The sequence below is a fragment of the Periplaneta americana genome, chromosome 8, assembly GCF_040183065.1.
Source record: "Periplaneta americana isolate PAMFEO1 chromosome 8, P.americana_PAMFEO1_priV1, whole genome shotgun sequence".
Taxonomy (NCBI): domain Eukaryota; kingdom Metazoa; phylum Arthropoda; class Insecta; order Blattodea; family Blattidae; genus Periplaneta; species Periplaneta americana.
The window spans coordinates 1,502,935-1,508,934 of NC_091124.1; the positions used below are offsets into that span (position 1 = coordinate 1,502,935).

The 6,000-nt window shown below is 31.8% G+C and overlaps 1 protein-coding gene across 1 annotated transcript in view; it reads right to left on the bottom strand.

Moving 5' to 3' along the window:
* Positions 1–5,771, bottom strand: part of Nha1 (Na[+]/H[+] hydrogen antiporter 1) — a 237,280-nt gene extending 231,509 nt beyond the window's left edge. Inside the window, exon 1 of the mRNA XM_069832260.1 lies at positions 5,669–5,771. The gene's annotated coding sequence lies outside the window, so the exon portion shown is untranslated. The remainder of the gene's footprint in view (positions 1–5,668) is intronic.
* Positions 5,772–6,000: the final 229 nt, after the last annotated feature.

A 6,000-nucleotide genomic window follows, 5' to 3' on the forward strand; every position in this document is an offset into this window, starting at 1 on the left:
TCTTAATATAATATGACATAATTCGAAATGGATATCCGTAATTCGACTTATTGTCAGTCTATGTCTTTGTCTACATCAGAGGTATTCTTTTAATAGAAACGGTTTGTACTAAAGTGTAGAAGAAAAATCTGTTGTATTTTCATACATGAGGACTTATTGCTTCTATAGAAACGGTTTGTATTCAAATGTAGAAGCAAACGCTATGTCTTTCCCTATATGAGAAGTATTGCTTCTAAAGAAAAGGTTTGTATTCAAAAGTAAAAGCAAACACTATGTTTTTGTCTACATGTGAAGTTATTGTTTCTATACAAACGGTTTATAACCAAATGTACAAGCAAACGCTATGTTTTTGACTATATAAGAAGTTATTGTTTCTATAGAAACGGTTTATAACGAAATGTACAAGAAAACGCTATGTTTTTGCCTACATGAGAAGTTATTGTTTCTATAGAAATGGTTTATAACCAAATGTGCAAGCAAACGCTATGTTTTTGCCTACATGAGAAGCTACCGTTTCTATAGAAACGATTTATAACCAAATGTGCAAGCAAACGCTGTGTTTTTGCCTACATGAGAAGTTATTGTTTCTATTGAAACGGTTTATAACCAAATGTACAAGCAAACGCTGTGTTTTTGCCTACATGACAAGTTATTGTTTCTATAGAAGCGGTTTATAACCAAATGTACAAGCAAACGCTATGTTTTTGCCCACATGAGAAGTTACCGTTTCTATAGAAACGGTTTATAACCAAATGTACAAGCAAACGCTATGTTTTTGCCTACATGACAAGTTATTGTTTCTATAGAAGCGGTTTATAACCAAATGTACAAGCAAACGCTATGTTTTTGCCCACATGAGAAGTTACCGTTTCTATAGAAACGGTTTATAACCAAATGTACAAGCAAACGCTGTGTTTTTGCCTACATGACAAGTTATTGTTTCTATAGAAACGGTTTATAACCAAATGCACAAGCAAACGCTATGTTTTTGCCCACATGAGAAGTTACCGTTTCTATAGAAACGGTTTATAACCAAATGTACAAGCAAACGCTGTGTTTTTTCCTACATGACAAGTTATTGTTTCTATAGAAACGGTTTATAACCAAATGTACAAGCAAACGCTATGTTTTTGCCCACATGAGAAGTTACCGTTTCTATAGAAACGGTTTATAACCAAATGTACAAGCAAACGCTATGTTTTTGCCTACATGAGAAGTTATTGTTTCTGTAGAAACGGTTTATAACCAAATGTACAAGCAAACGCTATGTTCTTGCCTACATGAGAAGTTACCGTTTCTATAGAAACGGTTTATAACCAAATGTACAAGCAAACGCTGTGTTTTTGCCTACATGACAAGTCATTGTTTCTATAGAAACGGTTTACAACCAAATGTACAAGCAAACGCTATGTTTTTGCCCACATGAGAAGTTACCGTTTCTATAGAAACGGTTTATAACCAAATGTACAAGCAAACGCTGTGTTTTTGCCTACATGACAAGTTATTGTTTCTATAGAAACGGTTTATAACCAAATGTACAAGCAAACGCTATGTTTTTGCCCACATGAGAAGTTACCGTTTCTATAGAAACGGTTTATAACCAAATGTACAAGCAAACGCTGTGTTTTTGCCTACATGACAAGTCATTGTTTCTATAGAAACGGTTTACAACCAAATGTACAAGCAAACGCTATGTTTTTGCCCACATGAGAAGTTACCGTTTCTATAGAAACGGTTTATAACCAAATGTACAAGCAAACGCTGTGTTTTTGCCTACATGACAAGTTATTGTTTCTATAGAAACGGTTTATAACCAAATGTACAAGCAAACGCTATGTTTTTGCCCACATGAGAAGTTACCGTTTCTATAGAAACGGTTTATAACCAAATGTACAAGCAAACGCTGTGTTTTTGCCTACATGACAAGTCATTGTTTCTATAGAAACGGTTTACAACCAAATGTACAAGCAAACGCTATGTTTTTGCCCACATGAGAAGTTACCGTTTCTATAGAAACGGTTTATAACCAAATGTACAAGCAAACGCTGTGTTTTTGCCTACATGGCAAGTTATTGTTTCTATAGAAACGGTTTATAACCAAATGTACAAGCAAACGCTATGTTTTTGCCCACATGAGAAGTTACCGTTTCTATAGAAACGGTTTATAACCAAATGTACAAGCAAACGCTATGTTTTTGCCCACATGAGAAGTTACTGTTTCTATAGAAACGGTTTTTAACCAAATGTACAAGCAAACGCTATGTTTTTGCCTACATGAGAAGTTACTGTTTCTATAGAAACGGTTTTTAACCAAATGTACAAGCAAACGCTATGTTTTTGCCTACATGAGAAGTTACTGTTTCTATAGAAACGGTTTTTAACCAAATGTACAAGCAAACGCTATGTTTTTGCCTACATGAGAAGTTATTGTTTCTGTAGAAACGGTTTATAGTTATTGTTTTTACTGAAACAATTTACGTTCAAATGTACAAGTAAATGCTGTGTATCTACATGAGAAGTTATTGTTTGTATAGAAACAGTTTGTATTAAAATGTAGAAGCAAACGCTATGTCTTTGCCTACATGAGAAATATTGTTTCTAAAGAAACGGTTTGTATTCAAAAGTTAAAGAAAACACTATGTTTTTGTCTACATGAGAAGTTACTGTTTCTATAGAAACGGTATATAACCAATTGCACAAGCAAACGCTATGTGTTTGTCTTCAATGGAAAGACGCATTAAAATGTAAAATCAAATTATGCCTTTGTCTACATGAGAATTTACTGTTTCCATAGAACCATTTTGTATTAACGTCTACAAAAATCTAGGTCTTTGTCTACGTAGAAGTTACTGTTTCTATAGGAACTTTTTCTTTTAAAATGAACAAGCAAATTATATGTCTTTGTCTACACAAGGCGTTCAAGTAAATTATATCTCTCTGTCTAGAAGGTTACTATTTTTATAAACATTTTGTGTCAAAATGTACAAGCATATTATATACCTTTGTCTACATACGGCATTACTGTTTCTAAAGAAACACTTTATAAGAAAACATAATTATAGAGATAATGTCTGCTTTTTACGAACATAGAAATATCTTCTATTAAAATGTAAAAAAGAAACATTCACTTTTGAATTTCCATTAGGTCTTACTGTTTCAATAGAGGGACAACATGATATTCCTCGACAACCTGCACGAAATTGTCTGCAACGAAATTAGATCCAAATCAATTCTGCCACAGATGGAGCTGGGACAAATGGAGACAAATGGTGTTTAATTAGAGTAAATAGTAGATTCAATAAAGGATCTTGAAGAATGATGTAGCAGCACGTCTATCACTGCCACAGATCTAAAATTCATAAGGTTACGGTAGCATATAAACTGAGGTGTGTGTGTGTCAGAAACTTGATCAAAAGATTGAGAGAGACGAATAATTCAATGGCTCAGAGTCATTCAAAATTCTTTTTATTGTAATAATGAACAATTTTATTTCTAATAAATGTGAATCTAGGTTGCTACTGCAGCATTTTTTAATTTAAAATTATTCAACAATTTCAATTATTCTGAACGTGGCTCTAGTTTCTGTACGTCAGCATTCTTTAATTTGTATTAGTCATCAATTGTAATTCTTGTAAACATGAGTTTGGCTTCTGTATTCCATTTTCAATTTATAATGATCAACAGTACTTCTAAACTTGGCTCTAATATCTCTACTTAAACCTTCCTTAATTTTAACAAACAATAATACTTCCAAACTTGACTTAATCCAAAATTCTTAAATTTTGTGATCGACAATACATCTAAACGTGACTCTAGTTTCTGCACTACAGCATTCTTTAATTTGTAAAAATCAACACTTCTGTTAAAAATGATTCCAGTTTCTATATACCAACATTCTGTAGCATTGTTCAATATTATTCAATTTATAACAATCAACAGTTTAAATTCTTCTAAATGTCAGTCTAGTTTCTGTATTTCAACATTTTTAAATTTATTAATAATCAACAATTTTAATTCTTCTAAACGTGAGTCTAGTTTCTGTATTTCAACATTTTTAAATTTATTAATAATCAACAATTTTAATTCTTCTAAACGTGAGTCTAGTTTCTGTATTTACACATTTTTTAGTTGATAACAATCAACAGTTTTAATTCTTCTAAATGCCAGTTTAGTTTCTGTATTTCAACATTTTAAAATTTATTAATAATCAACAATTTTAATTCTTCTAAACGTGAGTCTAATTTCTGTATTTACACATTTTTTAGTTGATAACAATCAACAGTTTTAATTTTTCTAAATGCCAGTTTAGTTTCTGTATTTCAACATTTTTAAATTTATTAATAATCAACAATTTTAATTCTTCTAAACGTGAGTCTAGTTTCTGTATTTACACATTTTTTAGTTGATAACAATCAACAGTTTTAATTCTTCTTAATGCCAGTTTAGTTTCTGTATTTCAACATTTTTAAATTTATTAATAATCAACAATTTTAATTCTTCTAAACGTGAGTCTAGTTTCTGTATTTACACATTTTTTAGTTGATAACAATCAACAGTTTTAATTCTTCTTAATGCCAGTTTAATTTCTGTATTTCAACATTTTTTAATTTATTAACAATCAACAATTTTAATTCTTCTAAACGTGGTTCTAGTTTCTGTACTTACATATTTTTTAACTGATAACAATCAGCAGTTTTAATTCTTCTAAATGCCAGTCTAGTTTCTCTTCAACATTTAAACATTTATAGCAATCACCAAATTTAATTATTTTAAACGTGAGTGTAGTTTCTTTTCTGCAACTGTGTTTAATTTATAACGAATAAAAATGTTAATCATCCTAAACATGAGTCTAGTTTCTGTATTTCAACAATTTAAAATTGATGGACAATCAACATTTTCAATTCTTCTAAAAGACAGTCTAATTTCTCTTCAACATTGTTTAATTTATAAAAACCAACTATTATACTTACTTCAAACATGAGTGTAGTTTCTTTATTGCAAGGTTGTTCAATAAATTTTTAATCCTTCTAAAAATGAGCCTAGTTTCTGTACTTCAACAATTTACAATTTTTAAAACCAGGCTATGGTTATTCTTTTTCAACATTCTTTTATTTATAACTGTCAGCAACTTTATGTCTTGGAAACATTGGTATAGTTTCTGTGCTGCAAAATTATGTGGATTACAAAAAATAATGAATTTTATTTTATTTTATTCTATTTTCTCTACAGGAAAAATTTAAAAACTAGAATTAAACAATTCTCTAGTCATTTTTATAGTTTTACTTATGTAGGTACTATATTACCAGGTACGGTTTGTTATCAATTTTACCACCGGAGCGAAATATTTTATTGCAACTAAAATAAAAATAACCCTATATATTTCGAAACTTTTAGATTCAGAAATTCTTCTGAAAGAATAATACAAATTTACAAGGTATTTCTCTTTTTGCGGTTCTTAATTTCAATCTTTAACACGTTTAAAAATTGCTGTATTTTGTATCTCGCTAAGATATTGATAAAATGGTGGAAGCGGAGCTATTTTTTTTGTGTCGGAATGTATGCCTGAAAGCAGTGCTGCACTGTTTTGGCCATCGCAAGATGAAACACGACACTCTTGAGCAGACATGCAAAGGATCCGTTTCCGGTAACAAGAGCATGCATGACTTACCACAGCGCGCTGTTAGTCGACCAGCGCCGCAATCCAACTCCGCGGAATCTGCTGGTCTTCGCCCCTGCACCGCCCATGCGGCAGGCTTCCTTGTTAAGCTCTTCCGGCGCTAGGCTGGCCATTACAGAGCGGGCCATAAGAATCACAACACGACAGCCTGGCCTGGCCTGCTTTCTGGAAACCGAACAAACCACTCAGATCTGTAACGAGAGAGTCGATCAAATGTGAACTCTCTAATACTAGGCATGTCCAGCTTCATTAGTATGCGTGTGTGTATGTAGGTCTGTATGCATATCGGGCTTTCATTTCAAAAGTTACCAGCATAAATATCT